General features: G+C 40.6%; 1 protein-coding gene across 23 annotated transcripts in view; it reads right to left on the bottom strand.

The window, feature by feature from the left end:
• The window catches only part of EBF3 (EBF transcription factor 3), a gene marked incomplete at its 3' end in the record, with an annotated part of 663,555 nt that overhangs the window by 506,755 nt on the left and 139,300 nt on the right, over positions 1-17,500 (bottom strand). The window lies entirely within an intron of this gene.

Below are 17,500 nucleotides of genomic sequence, written 5' to 3'. Positions count from 1 at the left end.
TGCTTGTTGAAGCAGGACTAATATCCCTGGACTACTAAGGACAACATATATACTATGGGCCTCTCTTTTCCTACTAAGAAACTAGAACTATTTTAGCCAGAATCTAACACAGTTAAACATACTTTAGCCCTCTAAAACCAGGCTTGAGCATACCTAACTCAGGACTGAAATGCAGTATTTGTTTTACTTACTGGTTGCTTGGGAAAACCACTGGTCACTTGATTGGTTATGTTAACCAGAGGACAGTCCTCACTTCCAGGAGAATGCCGCCTCCTTGTCAGAAGCCAGAGTTGCTATTTGACCCTAGCAAGGGGACAGACTCCTGTTTTTTTCAGACTGGCCCTGTCTGTTGGCAGGGAGCAGGACCTGTGGATTCTTCCATGGAATTATTGCTAAACAGCCCAGCTGCTTCCAGGGGAAGGAAGCCCACCACTGCCCCTCTTCTGGCAACACAAGTGGAGCTGGCTAGTGGAGACAGATTTTCCCCCTCCTGCCCGTTCATGAAAGGAAGAACCATTTGACAGGGCAAACTTCACTGTTGTCTTATTTTAAGAAATTGCCACAGCCACACTGTAGTTCAGCAACTACCACCCTGATTGGTCAGCAGCCATCAACATCAAGGCAAGATCCTCCCATCAGCAAAAAGGTTACAACTCACTCAAGGCTCAGGTGATGGTTAGCATTTTTTTAGCAGTACACTATTTTTTTAATTAAGGAATGTAGATTTTTTTATAAAACATAATACTACTTCACACTTAATAGACTACAGTATAGTGTAAGCGTAACTTTTATATGCACTGGGGTGCCCTCCCCAAAGGATGACTTTTTTTGCGATCATCACTTTATTGTAGTGTTGTGTAGATGAACCTGCCATATCTCCGATATGGCCTGTATTGAGTAGTATATTTACAGGCAAATCCGCTCTCAATCCACCTTCACCAACCCTTTCAGGGTTATGAATTGGAGAACTGCTACAAGAACAGCAATTTGTTCCTTTTACAGATAGGTAGCCGTGTTGGTCTGCCATAGTCAAAACAAAACAAATTCCTTCCAGTAGCACCTTAAAGACCAACTAAGTCAGTTCTTGGTATGAGCTTTCGTGTGCATGCACACTTCTTCAGATACTTGTTCCTTGTTTTCACTACAAAGAGAGGCGATTGCTGTAACTGAACCATGCTGAGTGAGAAACTAAGCCAACAGCCTGTTTTTCCAGGCTAGGGCACTTCAGGCAGTACACATCTCTGGACAAATATTTTAAGCTCTCTCTGCCCCCCCCCCACATTTGCATGGAAGTGGAGAGAATAGATTATAAGAGCTGCAAGCATTGCTTACTTCCCCTCTACCTCTCAGGAAGCAAGGAAACAGTGGTGGCCCAGCTAGAGACCAGCGGATGACACCATGCATTGCTAATTCTGATTTATTTACATCTCACCTTTATAAAGAAGTATTCAAGATGATTGGGAAAACCATGCCAGGCACAATGATAGCGCCTGCAGATGTAATGGGTGCCATTTTTCAGTTTCATGATCAGCCTAGGCTGAACTTCATGGCTTTGGATCAGGGCCAGGAGACCACTGAATAATTGGGCCGTTCCAAGGGGCCCCAAGTATTATTCCTCACTGTCCCCAGGCTTATGTGGGCAACATGCAAAAACAAAGTTCCTAGAGAAAGGAGAGCAGGCAAAGGAAATTGCCTGTCAGAGACTTCACTCTTCACTTTCTGTGGTTCCACAAGACAAATGGGCACTGTAAATCCTAGTCATGGTGCCACAGCACAGGGTGACACTGGTATTCTTACTTCTCAAGCTGAAATTCTTGTTCTTTCTTCAGTACCCCAAAGAATTCAGGGATTTGCCTTTGGATGGAAAAAGGGATGGAAAAACAATCAAGCCTCCCAAAACACCCTAGTGAAACATCCTTTCTCTACACTAACCCCAAATACACAGAGGAGATGATGGGACACACCACATTCCTACTGACATTTCACACATGGCAAATTCCTCAGAGCAGGGATAGACAACATGGTGCCCTCCAGATGTAGATTACAATTCCTATCAGCCAAAGCCAGCATGGCCCAATGATTAGGGGTGAGGGAAGCCTGGAGAGAATCAGGATGGTCACCCTAGCCTCAGAAAGATTCAGTCACAGGAAAAAAGGATGGCCACTTAGAAGAGACAAAATCCAACACAGGAACAGAGACTTCCCTTCAAGTACTTTCCAGAACTGACCAAAGCCATTCACACTCTGGAATTTACTCAAGAGATAACACCGCAACGTCAGAGCCACTCGATATCTTATTTCCCAAAGAGATCAATTCCTTTTTTTCCACAAGCCCAAAGTAAACATAGTGGCTTAGGCAGGTTTCTTTCAACTAAGGTTGTTTTCCCTCTGTATGGCCTTGATGACAGAGTCCTCCATGGATGCTATTCATCAGAATGATACAGCATTAGTTTCCATGTGGCTTCATAGCTTATGTCAGAAAGCCAGGCAAACATACTTCATTTATTTCTCCAAACATGAGTTGAGGACATTCAAGTTTAGCTGGAGTGCAGCCAAATATACAGGAAAGGGAACTTCTATATCAACCTCTGGAAGGACAGAACCCTATTACAGGGAAATAAGAAGTATCAGGAATGATACCAGTCCAGATTCCCACCCAAGCCAGATAGTGGGATGCTTTCAGCAGTTTGCAACAGATGGCAAATGTCCACAACAGATGCCTGGATGCCGGAGACAATGTCCATGGGGTACATCCTGGGGCTAGCCAGTGAGCCCTGATTTATCAGCTCTCCAAGAAAATATCAAGAGTGATAGATGAGAAGGGGGAAAAGAATCAAAATCTCAAAATGGTGCTGAAATATATGGGAAACTTTAATGAAGGATATAAAGAGCCCAGCGTGTTTTAGCCAGCACTTTCTTTAGGGCAAAGAAAATAAAACAAAAACACTTAGAATACTTCAAAAAGGAATCTTTCTCATGAATGAATATGTCTGTGGGTGCATTGGGTGTCTGCAGGCTTAGAAAAAAACTCAGCAGTTGCTTGATCATCTGGGAGTGAAATCAACACTCTGGCATTATACCTTTTGAAGAAGGACCTTAGTATGGCCAGTTCACAACAGCTGGCAGACTAATCTCATATCTATCAGAACTCCTGAGTATTATGGTAGCTTGTTGAGACATAGTAGATTGGTCTCCTATTCTCACAAAGTCTCCGTTGATGCTTCTACTGCTTTGCTAGCAACAGATCTCAGATTTTCAGGTGTGAGGGCAGGAATTATGTATCCCCCCCCCCAAGGACACCTCCAAGGATCTTGGGACTTGCCCTGTGAAATGTGTTGGTTGACAGAAAATGACTTGCCCAAGTACACCAAGTGTGATTTAAGAGTAGGGACTTGTATCTATAGCTTCTTCTTTTAAGTCTCTACTCATTACGTATCACAGGCTGTTAGCTTATTATCTGTACTGTATTAGTAACACTGACATCTTAATTTTCAATTTTGCCCAGTCTCCATATCGTAGAAATCAACCACAATAGAATGTAATTGTGTGTCATTTCCTTGGGGGAGGGGGGAAAACCTTTGTCCTCATCTCCTTATTTTTAGTTACAGATAGGTAGCCGTGTTGGTCTGCCATAGTCAAAACAAAACAAATTCCTTCCAGTAGCACCTTAAAGACCAACTAAGTCAGTTCTTGGTATGAGCATGCACACTTCTATGCATGCACACTTCTTCAGATACCTTATTTTTAGTCAGTCCACTCTTCAGTATTGTCTACACTTACTGGAAGTGGCTTTCTAGAATTTCAGGCAGGGGTTTCTACCAGCCCTATCTGTAGATGCTGGTGACTGAACTAAGTGCCTTCTGCATGCTCTACCACTGACCCCATTGCATCTAGAAATCTTGAAAATCAAAAAGAGATTGATGTTCATGTGAAAGCTTTCCATGTGAATGGAGATTTTTTATGTGGAGGTGCTTTCAAATAAAAAAAAGGTTCTTGCTTTAAAAATGTATTTTTTTTAATGCATGGAAAGTTATCCATCTAGGTAGTAACTTATCAAGTCATATGTCAACTGAGATATCATTTTAGGTAACCTATAGTTGACAGTAAGGTCCTATTGTAGGAAAATCTCCATTGCCAGTCATAAGTTTGAGCTCCTTTAAATAAATAAATATTATGTTGCTTTTTTCTTGTTCTGTTGTTGGCTTTGTGTCACCTGGTTATCCTAGTGATTATAAAAACAACAGAAGCAAGCAGGAAATCTAAACAACTTGGTATCTAGTCCAAAGCCAATATTATTGCATATTTTTAAAATGAACTTATTAATTTACATTTTCAAACAAAACAAATCACATCAAAAGTAAACAAAAGGCAAAATAAAACCAAACCAAGCACTCTCTGGTAGTATGTAGTCCAACTGAGCAGAATAAACAAACAGGACATCTGAAACAAAGTCCTTCTACTCACTATCATGCCCAAATAAACCAGCTCCTTTACCATCGTGGTATTAAGTATATCCAAAGCAAGGCTCGTGAGTTCAGTGGTCTGGAGGCATTACCCTCACAATTTAACAAATGTAATGAATGGCCCAACATTAATTGAGAGGGGCTAGCACCAGTGGGGTGAAAATTCTAACAGCAGCCACAACAAATCAAAGCTTTACAGGCCACCTGCTGCAAAGCATCAGGGAATATAAACAAGGAAGCCGGCATCTTTGCAGTGTATGATGTGGGAAACCATAGCCAGTATCTCTTTATCTCTTAGAAGACCCACAGCTTTAAAGTTTGGGTCACCCTACACTCTCACCACATATGTATATAGGTTCTCACAGAATTACACCCGTATCAACATTTACTGATAGGCTTTTTAAAATTTGCCTCAACTTGAAAAAGTATAATAGCAGTTAAGCACCACCTTCAACATGGAACACATACAGTGCTTCCAATTTATCATATTTGTTTTTTTAAAATCAGTTGCCCAAATTTCTTTGAGCCCAGTAGCCTTACTGCTTAAATTATCTTTTTATTGATCACATATATAATTCATTTTAAGCTATCCTCTGGCCTATTACCAAGACATTCAACAAATTTTGGCTCTCAGGAACAGGCCAACGTTATTCATGATGCAGAGAAAAACTCATGAATGCCACCAAGTTTACACTCTTTAGCCAATCACAGTTCATGGATTAGTATATGTGGCAATTGCATTCCATTTTATGCACCTACTTAAAACAAAGGGACTCATCTAGAAATGTAATGTGTGAAGTAGCCCTGGACTGATCCAAGATGGTGTCCATAGTAGTGATATCAATATAGCTAAGTCCAAGGACTGCTTCAGACTGTATGGTAGTCAATGCACACACACAACCAAACCACAGCTGATTCTGACCCATGACATGTTCACCTGCAAAATACAGGCATTCATAAATGTATGTTTTCCCAACTTTTATGGATACTTGTAAAATATTTTCTGTGGACTTGTGAAAAATATGGTGTGTGAAGTGGCCATAAACCTCTGCACCCAAAGTTACAATTTTAATACTAGGTTTGAGAGGTTTGTGGCTGAGGTTGTCCAGATAGTTTGTGACATGGTAATCTGGGAAGTCTAAAGCTGGTACAGTCAACTCATCACTGATTATCAATATTGTACTGTAGAGTCAAAGGCTGAAGTATGCAAAGCTCAGTCTTGCTTCTTTTTTCATTTGGAGCAATTTCATTTAGTTTTAAAAAGCTAACTTTGATGCTAATTATCCCAGCCTTATTCTGGGATAACTAACTTTTGTCTCTTAGCTGCTTGAACTCACAGCCTTCAGCTTTCCCTGAACACCAGGGATCCCGGGTTGTCACAGTAATGAGGCAAGTTTTTCACCAGCTCTGTCTGGCGTAAAGGCTGAAAACCCTTTTGAACAATTCGGACCTATTGTGCTTTCTTGCATTGTTTTGAGACTGCTCTTAATGCCTCTTCATGAGTTTTAACTTGTACGGAATTCAGCATCCATCCTATCTGGGGTGAGATTTCAAGAGGGTACTACACTCCAGCATTTGCACTGGCTTCATATTGCCTTCCAAGAACAAGTCAAGGTCCAGGGTTAGGGTTTTAATTCATGCAGTATCTAATAGTTTAGGCTTAACATAGCTATAGCCAGTTTCCCTACATTACACTGTGATCTCCTGAGATAAACGGAGAGTCGGTTGTGAAACAATCCAGAGAACAAGAGATTCCTTGTTCTCATGCGAACAAGGGGCCTCACATGAAGAGGTTTTTACTGCTGATTTTCTTCAACTATGGGGACTCCATTTCCATGGAGGCCTGCTAAAGCCTGAGCCTGATGGCCAAACTAAAAGTGGCATTAGTCACATAGCTCTGTTTCTAAGTGCAGGGTGTTGTTGACACATAGCATGAAGGCTATTTGAATCGGGCATGAATAAAATGAATGGGGCATTTTGGGGTGATGCAAATTGGAGGCACACATGGCCCAGTCTGGATCAGTTCTACAACAAGAGGTCTTAAGGTGCTGATCCAGATCAGGACTTCTGTGCTGGCTTTTTCTTAAAAAAACAACAAAAACCCAAACCCTTACACTTAAGGACAGAACAATGAGACTAATGTCATGTGCAGTTTGACACAAGTCAGCTTTTTGAAGTGATTTTAATCCTTTTAAATCTGACCGGCTTTTACAGCAAAATAAACTAATGATCCTCATAAAAATTACATTCATAGTAATTCAGCAAATATGTTCCCTCCCTCTCCATATTGTTATATAACTAGAGCTGGGCGATACCTGGTTTTCAACATCACGATATATCAGCAGCTAAATATTGTGATATACTGATATATCACAATGTCTCACCTTAGGGGGAGGAAGCAGCAGCTGAGATATATTGTCCATCCCTACAGCTGAGCAGGCCTTCATACTGCTCCAGCTCACACAAACCAGAAGGGTGGGGTGGGGCTTCCTCAAAGGTGCACGCGGGCAGGCGGATGGAGCCCAAGCCTGCCTCCGCCTCTGTCCAAGCAAGCAAGACGCCCCTTTCCTCCCAGACTGTCACCTACAAAGTGTTCCAGCACAATCCTATGCATGTTGACTCAGAAGGAAGACAGTGCTATTTTTCTAGAAAAAGAGGTGCCTGAACTCACCATGCACGCTAGCCCTAACTCCACCTGAGAGGTGCTGGAACTAAGTTCTGGTGAGTTCCGGCTGGGGGGAAAAAGCCCTGGAAGAAAGTCTCCACAAGTTCAACAGGGCTTACTAGTAAAAGTGTTTAGGGTTACATACTTAGTGCATGTACTCAACATGCATATCATTTTGCCTTGATCATCTTGGGGGGTGGGGTGGACGGAGTAGGTTACAATGGCAAGGTGTAGTTCCCAAACAGATGAATGGTGTTAATGCAAATTTTCTAACAGAGCTGCAGTAGCTGGATCATGGATAAACAACACACATACACAGCACTTATTTCTACTAATGGTTCCTCATGCAGTTAGGGATAAGAGTAAGGAAGTCTGCTCCCAATGCACTACCTCCTAGAAGAATTGGGCACATGTTTTCATTTTTCACCATATAATATTTTTCACCATATTATATTGCTGCATTTCCAGGCTTTCCATGAACGTTCCACCAAGTATATTAACAAAAAAAAATCAACAATTTACCCAGAGGTCTCTAGCAAAGAAACAGTTTGAACCAAAGGAGTGTTTGAACAGACCACACAATTCTGAATTCCTAGTGGATGACAACACTAAGACTATTACCTAGGGATTGATGCATTGCTAATGATGCTACAACAGTTAGATAATTCTAAGATAGAAGTAGTATCCAAATAGTAACTAAAACCATACATATTCTTTTTGTGGAATAAAACTACTAGCATTTGATATTTAGGTTAATACAAAGGAGCATGGCATTTTGAGAATACATTTCACTAATGTGGCAGAATATTTACCAACATTATTTATCATTTTGTGAATATGATAGAAGTATTTTTCCAATAGGGTACAGAAACAAGACTACTGTGTCAAAGTGAACAATACGTTCTGTTTTAAGTATTAAATACTCCAAGATGCTTCACTAATTGAGATATATTTTAATAATGCAAACCATAGTTGTGCTTGTCCCTCTTCATATTTGGTGCTTACTCCTCCCGGTGGGCACTATAGTAAAAGAGAGAGATTTGCACCACCTTTTAAAGACTGAATTCCAGCTGACCCTTGAGTGGATGCAGCATGAAAGATTTATTCCTCTGCTGCCTGCAGCTGTAGTCCTTGAGATATTTTGAGTCCCATTCTGCCCGCAGTCAAAAGAGTACCGTGAAAATGGTACAGAGTGCCCTGATGTAACAAAGACAACACATGTATGGAAGCAGGTTTCCACATGTACATCCTGTGCTAAACTGAGAATCATGGGAGCAAACAGGTGCTGAATGCACACTTCCCAATACTTTATTGTGACGTTTAGGACCTAGAGCAAAACACACTATTCTTATTTTCAGAACCATGCATGGGGCTCCAGCTGGATAATAACCAGTGCTGTTTGGAGGTGAGGAAACCAAATTCAAATTCTCCTCCTTTCTAAATGTGTTTCAACAATGTGAATGGTAGATAGGTACCTCCAAATATAGAGCAGTGCTGCATGTGCTTGGGCTCAGGCCAGAGTCTCAGCATCAAATAGTTTAAACTCATTACAGGAAGGAATTGTAAATTTATCTTTCTCTTAGGAAAAAAAGCATTGCAGACTAGGACAAGGGTGGAGAGCCCTTGTAAGCCCAAGGGTCACATTCCCTCACAGGCAATCTTCCAGGGGCTGCATAAAAGTGTGACCAGTGGCAGGAATGAGAAGAGCAACCAATGTGCCATTGCCTTTGTACAAAGGCCACGGGCAAGACATGCACAATCCAGAGGTTTCAACAAACACATCTCTCCATTCAGGCAAGAAAAAGGCATTATCAAAGTTATAGAACACATTCCAGCCCAGCAAGAACACTCAAGAAGAGGGTAGAAAAGGAATGATCTGGGGAGACTCCCAAGGGCTACATAGTAAAGCCTTGAGGACTGCATTTCAGCTCCTGGCCTTGAGGTTCCCCACCCAGGGTCTAGGAAATGATCCAATGGAGGCTCTTTAGTTTGGTAGTCTAACCTGGGTAATGGGGTCAACACCACAACTCTAGAGCCTATTGCCAAGGGTGCTTCCCAGCCAACGAATGCACACGACAGAGTTAACTCTTTATTGTCAAAGATAACTTATGCTGCTTCTACAGCTCTGGAGACCTACACACACCAATCTAGCATCTAGGCAGCTATTCCCAAGTCTGTGCTCTATGGAGCAGTCAGAGCAACGGGGGACCACTCCGCCAGTTTTATGTCCCTGCCCCAAACAGGCAGCATGCATGTAGCCAGAGACTACACCTACGTGGAAGTTGCTTCTGCTCTTCCCACTTCAATTCTCTCCTTGTTTTGGGAGACAGTGTGGAAGCACCCGGCCCTTCACTAGCCTGGCCTGCCTCTTCCCCCACCTCTGAAACTCCCCCTGCCTCTGATTCTCGCCTCATGGCTGGTACAGCCCCCCCCCCCCGGCCACTGCCTGCCTCTCTGGAGTTGGACTCTAGCCCTGCTTTCCTCAGTGCATTCTGCTAGTCCCTGACACCTATGCAATTGGGGCTGCCTACACCATTGAGAAGTGGCAAAAATAAGACGGAAGGCAGCTTTTGTTCTCTAAGCTAGTCCATTAAGGCAGTTTACTTCCTTTCTCCCATTTAATGGACATGGGAAAGTGGATGCTTCAAAGAGTGCTATAAGGCAATCCACACAACCCCATTTTAGCTGAAATGGGAACATGGAGGCTGCTTTAAAACGCTTCTCAAAAGTGCTGCTTGAAGCACCTGATTTGAAGGGTGGGTGGTGGTGGTGATGGGGGGGGGACTCTCTCTCTCACTCCACTGTTGCTGCTACCCACTGACTTGCAGCAGAAGTGTAGCAGCTGCTTCAAACTGTTTTTGAGAAACACTTTAATCCTCACTCATCATCTGTTGCACAGGGATTAAATCCTGCTGCCTTGACTATGAGATCCTGTTCACTGCTGGAAAGAGGGCACATGGTCAATGCAGGACTAAACCATGTCCTGCTGATATCACCAGTGACGTCAATGGGTGGGCGTGGTTTGGATTAGTAGAAAATGCCCCTCTGGCATTTTCCCACAAAGCAAATACCAGCTTCAGAGGAGGCATTTTCCTCAGGAATGCAGTAAGTAGGAATGGGGTACATTTCCCCTCGGTGCCTGCTCTGGTCCTGTTAAGTATCAGGCTCTCTTCCCCCATGGATGGAATTTGCATTTTAAAAGTCTGTATGTTGATTGCAAAGCTGCATTTAGCATCATGTCAAGTTTGCCCTTATTTCTAAATGTTGGGAACCACTTGGTGGGTGGGTAGGTGTAGCAGAGTTGACTGGCAGAACTGAGGCTTATGTGGAAGGAGCCTAAGGTGGGACTTGGGCTAAGCTTTGTGTAATACCAATTTTTGGAAGCACGTGGTACCACATAGTTATGAAGATGTGTGTAAAAGTTTTCAGTAGCCAAAACCTTGGGTTATTGAAGGAAAAGATGAAATGCCTATTCAACAAAAATGCTTTTTTAAAAAAATTGTTTGATATAGTGTGTCTTTCATTTGTCCCGTGTAATGATGTTTTCATAGGCACAGTAGAGAGGAAAGAAGAACTGGGAGAAAAAGTATCAGTGAAAACAAAGTAAGAGCTTTATGCATGTGATCATATTTTTATCAATTACTGAGTAAAAGGAAATGACCCTTTTGTCCTTTGGGGGCAGGGGAGGGCGAGATGAATGAGTATTTCCTTGCCGTTCTATTTTGTCAGTTTTGGTACCACAGAGTCAATAACTTCACCTTCATGCAGAAACTCTGTGATTTATAAGTTCCTCCTTTACCCAGTGCTGCCACAACCTGGAGAAGTGGAGCCAGTTGTGATGCAGAGATCAGACTTTGGTCACAGCTACTTGGGAGGGGGTGTGTGGAGGAAATAAAGCACTCTCTGATGATAGACAAATGTGTCTTGTTAGCAACAGCCAAAAAGCGCTTGACTTGTACTAATAACAAAAAGGCCATGTTGGTCACCATGGGTCTAAAGACGAAGCACCCTGTCACTGCCTTGGTTGGGAAATTAGCAAATAATGTTCCTTTTCTTTGATAAATGGGTGACAGTTCTCTCTCACCAATCATTTTTTAACATTTTGATGCATGTCTATGATCCCGCTGGAGGAACAGAAAAGTTTACTGGCCCTCAATTTTCAGATGATGAATGGAACACTCTAAATGTGCGATTTCTGTATGAGGTATAGTTCATTTTAAGCAATTCTAGTAAATGGGTGTCACTGATTAGAACAAATAGTCTACTTGTGCAATAGCACAAATGGTATGTCTCATTCTTCTGGTCTCCTTTGAGACAGAAAAGAAAGGGGACAACAATGACCACGTTATACTTATTGGAACTGCAGCGGTTTAAAATGAGCTGTTTTATGCAATCTTAAGATATTGTCAGTGTGATAGGATACCAAATCAAAAAAATTTATCTCCATTATTTCCAGCCAAATTGAAATGCTTATCGTACTGAAAATGAAAAGACAATGCTAAACAGAATCTCAGTATCTAAACAGAATCTTCCCATCTCAGCTTTTATAAAATATGTTTTTTGCTAGATAAGCTATATCTAGCATAATATTTGTTTGTTTTAAAATTAAAACATAGTAAAATTAAAGTATCGGCTGTAACAGTTTTGCCTGGGGGGTGGGGTGGCACAAATTAGCCAATCAGTTTTGAAGAACATTTTAGAAAGAACCATCCTGATAAAAAGATAAGAATATATGTCCCACTTTTTAAGGACCTCCTGGTAACTGTATTGGTCCAGATTTATTGGCCTGATCAATAAATAACCAATACTATAAAAAGAGAAAGATGCCTTGTGGATAATGAAAGAATTAAAAAGCAAGCAGGAGACAATTAGAATTGCTAGGAATGCCAAAACAGCAGTAAGTGTTCTTTTTAAGTGCTAGCCAACCAATGTTAACCATTCATTATCTGTGTTTTATTAATAATTTTTCATGATGACAAAGTTCTGTGGTTAAGAACTATAATTGAATATGTACAAGAAATTATCAGGTGGTTTGAATTTAACTAAGGCATTAGCATTTAGTTTAGCATAGTAAAAATAGTATGATTTGTGGGAGGCAATTAACAATCATTTGCTCTGTGGATACAAGTAATTTGTTTAAAGAGCACTGACCTATGAGACAGCTAGTTTGTGTTGGCTGTGATGGAAGGGAGCTATTGACTCTGAACACAGTGTAGCAGTCCCATTGACAAAGCCACACTGGAATTTACAAGGAAGATCCTTAAATGCTCAAAGCTTGTGAGATCTTTACATAGGGTGAAGTTGTTAAAAACAATGTGTACTAGCTAAAATGGATAAATATGCAGATGGTTAACCTTGGAACACCCGGAACAAAAATACAGTTACAAATACAAGATATTCCCCTCCCTGCAATAGTGAGCAAGCGTAGGAGTATCATGCATTTTTGATTACACATAAGTAGTCTATTAAGAGGAGTGATTACTTCTTGTGTAATCATTTCATAAGTCTGAAGCTGAATGGGGTTTTTTGTGCAGGAATAATTGTTATTCTGATAACTAATGAATGTGTCAAAGGCCTAGAAATGGTTCAGCATTCAGATTTTTCTGCTTTGGTGTTGGATATTTTTACCCTTGTTGTTGCAATTGGGTTTCGTGTACTGCAAGTGATACTTGAATCCCTGTACTCTTTTTTGCTTGAACAAAAGTTAACCAAACTGAGGAGGAGGGTAGAAATGGGCTGCAAAACACTTAGCTGAAAGAGATACGGCTTGGCATGGTTTTCTTTTGCCCACCAGGAAACTATTATGTAAAATGCACTCCAGCAAAATAGTGACATGCTTACACCCAAACTGGTGTACACATACTACTGTTTTCTTAAAGACAACATACATAATGATTCCTCATAGTTTCAAATGTGTGCTTTAAAAAAATAATACTAACTGCAACATAATTCCATTTAGAAGCATACAAATCACAATTTGCCATAATCAAATAACATTGCAATGCTTATAATCTAATTAAAAAGTAATCTCAGATATTTAATTTAAGAACCTTCAATGACTGCTAGTAAGTAAAATGATGAATCTAACCTGCAGAAAGCTGCTTAATTTAAATACGCCAAGAATTTTATTTTCAGGTAAGAACAATTTTAATTGTCATTAAACAAGCAAGTGATACACTACTTGACAAATATTAAAACAAGTACTGCACTCAATTATTAATTTGCACTGTTCACTTTTAAATGCAGCAAATATCTCATTAATTTAATTTTAGGTGCCCACCAGTTTATATTGCATTTTACAGTCTAGAAGGCAATTTACTAACTGGCAATTACATACAGAATGATTGTTAATTCTGCTCCTAAGTGCTAGCTGCTTGAAAACTGTTATGTCTCTCTAATTTTTGACCTTCTTACAACAAGGGTGAGGTACACTGGGAATTCCAAGGACTAGTGGAGAAGAGCTGGACATGTCATTTGTGACTCATTCTTTTAATTCACCGTGCTAATCAACTGAACTGCCACAATCTCCCAAGGTAATTGTATCTTTACAATAGTTGAAAGCAGCAGGCAAAAAGGCATGGATAGATGGTAATAGACCTTCCTCTCAGCCTGCTGAGAAACAGAACAGCAATCTTACTATATGTGACTAATAGGGCCTGGTGCAGGGGGGCTGTGTTGTTGTTTTCACTTGTGTTTAAAATCTGGTACTTTTATATTGGTGTGTACACACACACACACACACACACACACACACACACACACACGTCATTTAAATGTCTCAACTTCTGTACTTTTCAAAAGCAGTTTTCTCCACCACACTGCACCCTTGTTTCATTATTCTGCAGCCTTGTTGCCCTTTGTTCCACCTCATGCTGAGAAGGTTAAATGTTAGAGTGCCAAGCCAGACTGCAAGCATGGTGGGACACTGATGGAAAACAGATGCCCTGGGGATTCTGCCCCTCCCTCTTATGGGGCCACATAATTTTCATATTGTGAAATACAGTGAAGTTTGGCTCAGTTTTCAATGGTGAGTGTAATTTCCAATGATTATCTCATTGTCCCCATCAATTTGGGGGCAATACAAATCAGACTGAAGTTTCCAGGTCAGACAGGCTGTGACCTTACCCTTCCTCTTACTTTCTGTAGCCACATAGGCTTCCGTGCCCCTTAAAAAGCATTTGAAACGTGTAGTCTTTATTTTTATGCTTCCAGTAAATTAATTGCAGCCACAGCAGTTTTAGTAACTTTGATTCACTTAAATGTCGTTCTTTAACATTTCCTATGACTTCTGGTGAAAGGGACAAAGAATAAATTGATCTTTATGAGAATGTGACTTTTAAACACTGTAAAACTATGAAAGTTTATGTGGAGAGAACCATTCAATAAATTCCATTTATCTATTGAGTTTTAAAGACTGAGGCCAGGTTCTCATCAGTGCGTGCACTGAAGTCTGTGGAACTATCCATTTACATTAGCTAATGTATCAGGATTATAAATAACTGCTTTTTAGAAAAAGAAAAAGGAAAAGAGAGAGGACCCCACAACATAAACACTTATAGGTATCCTGACAGAGCTGAGCAGGACTACTTGCAAATAGACATTTTCAGAATAGACTCCCAGTATAAAACCAGCTAGGCTCTGGGGAGCTAATAACATAAGTAGTTCTTCAGATGTTTTAGTTATCAGACACTCAAAGAAATCCATAAACTACAGTGTTGCATCATAACCACCATGGAACATGTCTGCTAAAGTGTTTACCACACCTGCACATATCCTCTATTTTAATTGCCATTTCATCTATATAAAATTCCTTAATATATCATAATAACTAGGCTATTCTTGGGGAACTTATGGCCCTCCAGATGTTATCAGCCCCACTCAGAACAGCTGGTCGGGTATGATGGGGTTTGTAGTTCAACAGCATCTGGAAGACCATAGCTTTTAAAAATATCTGTATGGTGCTTTTCCAGACAAACCCCATCCAAAGCAGCTTATATTAATAAAAACTACAAGTACAAGAAATCAGTATTAACTAAAACAAAACAAAATCAATATTACTTATACAGAAAATGAAAACCACAAGGATAAAAACAGAGTCACAAAAATAAAAACAGACTCCAACATGGTATTCCAGCCTCCATCTAGTGAAAAGGACTACAGCTGATTGGGAAAAGACCATTTGAAACAAATGAGTGTTATTAAAGGACTTCCAAAGTAACCACTCACCTCAGCTCTACTGAGACTCAACTGGTTCTGATATCCCTGCTATAAACCTTGCCAAAGTTAACACCGCTATAGCCACTACTAATTATTGTCTCACTAAGACAGCCAAGAGGAGAACTTTTAGGAAGTCAGGATGCACTGTGACCAGATAATAACAATTGCCAATGGCCTCAACCTATTCGGTTCCCTCAACCTCAGATTTTCTCTTAAAGGGGGCGCTTTCTTCTTGGTACTCTTTGCTCATGGCCACAATCCATCAGAAGATTTGGCATGCTTAAATGCCCTGACTTCAGCGGCTAAAACTAGCCTAATTCTATGCTGGATTGTGGCTGATACTTGTAGCATACATGCCTGACCGTAGAAAGATGGTTGGTGCTCATATACCTTTATTTTTATTTTACTTAACAAAAATTATATACCATTTGATTGTAAGAAAACTTCTAAGTGGTTTACAGAAATAATAAAAAAGCCGTCCAAAAATATGTGCTCTGAGTTATGAACCACTTCTCTGTGCATAATATAGTCATGTTAAATAAACAAGGAGTCTAACTGGGTGTAGCATGAGTTGGTAGAACTACCTTTCAGATTCCCTCCCCCTTAGGGTTTACAACCTTTGAAATCTTACATCCAATCCAATGCACATTGACTGACATTGTAGAGTCTTCTCCACTGTGCCACCTCAGAATGTGCACCTAAGCTTTCCAACAAGAATTCAGGGGCATACAAAACTGTACCATGGTAGTTAGTATACATTTCAGTTATGTCACAAACCTGTTACTTCGGAGCAACATGTTTTGCAAGTTCTATGTTATCAGGCTTTAGTATTTTCCACAGTCATTATAAACTAGCAAAGGAGTGTCTGTTTAAGATAAATGTACTTCATTTGTACATATTAATTGATTACATCTCTTCCAGATGACATTGTCAGTAGGATATATTAGTAAAGGAGTATGACCCTGATACACATTCATCTTTTCAGTCTAGTAAGCTTCCTGCACTCATTTTTTTTAATGTCAAAAGGATTATGTACAAATTAGTGATAAAAAATTCAAAAATATGCTCTCTGGCATTGTTATACCTTACCATTACGTGTGTTTTAAATAAATAAATAAACTTGAAGCACATTAATTGCAGCGCATGTCCTTATTTCCAAATTTTGCGTCATGAGAAGTTGTTGTTGTTCAGTAGCAAAATGTATTTCCAAACATGGTATCTCAGAGCACCTCATTAATTTCATTCAAAATGTAAGCATGAAATACCAGGCAGAATCACCATAGTCCCACTGGGATTTAGAATAGCTTGAGTAACATTTCAACATACTCGCAAGGGTTAAAACCAGCACAGAAATACCAGGCAGAATCACCATAGTCCCACTGGGATTTAGAATAGCTTGAGTAACATTTCAACATACTCGCAAGGGTTAAAACCAGCACAGTGTGTATGTACGCTGCCTTGTCTTTTAGTGGAGGGAGGTACAAGTCCACCTTTGTACCCAACAAAGGCTTTTAACAAATTATTTATTTACCATGAGGGCTACAAAATCTGGGCATAATCCATTGTTAATGCCATAATGGAAGAGTGGGGAACCTCCAGCCCTCAAGCCTAAGCAGTCCTGGCACGGTTCCTCATTTGGTCCACAAGGCTATTTTGGTCAAGCCACACCCACTTAACCTCCACCTATGACATCAAATGTGGGGTATGTAAAAATGAGGCTTGACCAAAGAGGATTTGCCATGTGCTCAGTACTTCGCAACACCCAACTATCAGCTGATTGCTGGGGTATACATAGTTGATCATCTCCTTGAGCAAAAACAGGACGCCTACCATCATAGTGATGCCAAGTGACTGAAAGGTGGGCAACTCTGCCCACCTGTCGAATTTAACCCAAGGTCTGTAGGAGAGATAAGGATCTAGCCCACAGGCCGCAGCAGCCTACCACTGCCATAATGAAACAGATGGGATGACTATAAAACTCAATGAACTCCTCTTCCCTTCTTTTGGAGGCCTCTCAGGTGCGCATACGCTGCAGAATACTAACTCTTACTAAGACCAAAAGGCCATGGGTATCTTATGTTCACTCATCAAACAGTCACTCTCCGCACTACCACCCAATGGGGTCATGGCTTGCAGGTTACTCAAGCCCACTTGCA

This window comes from Podarcis erhardii (assembly GCF_964252035.2).
Source record: "Podarcis erhardii genome assembly, chromosome: 5".
Lineage (NCBI taxonomy): Eukaryota > Metazoa > Chordata > Lepidosauria > Squamata > Lacertidae > Podarcis > Podarcis erhardii.
The sequence above is the reverse complement of the archived record's forward strand: the minus strand, read 5'-3'. Positions and strand labels throughout refer to the sequence as shown.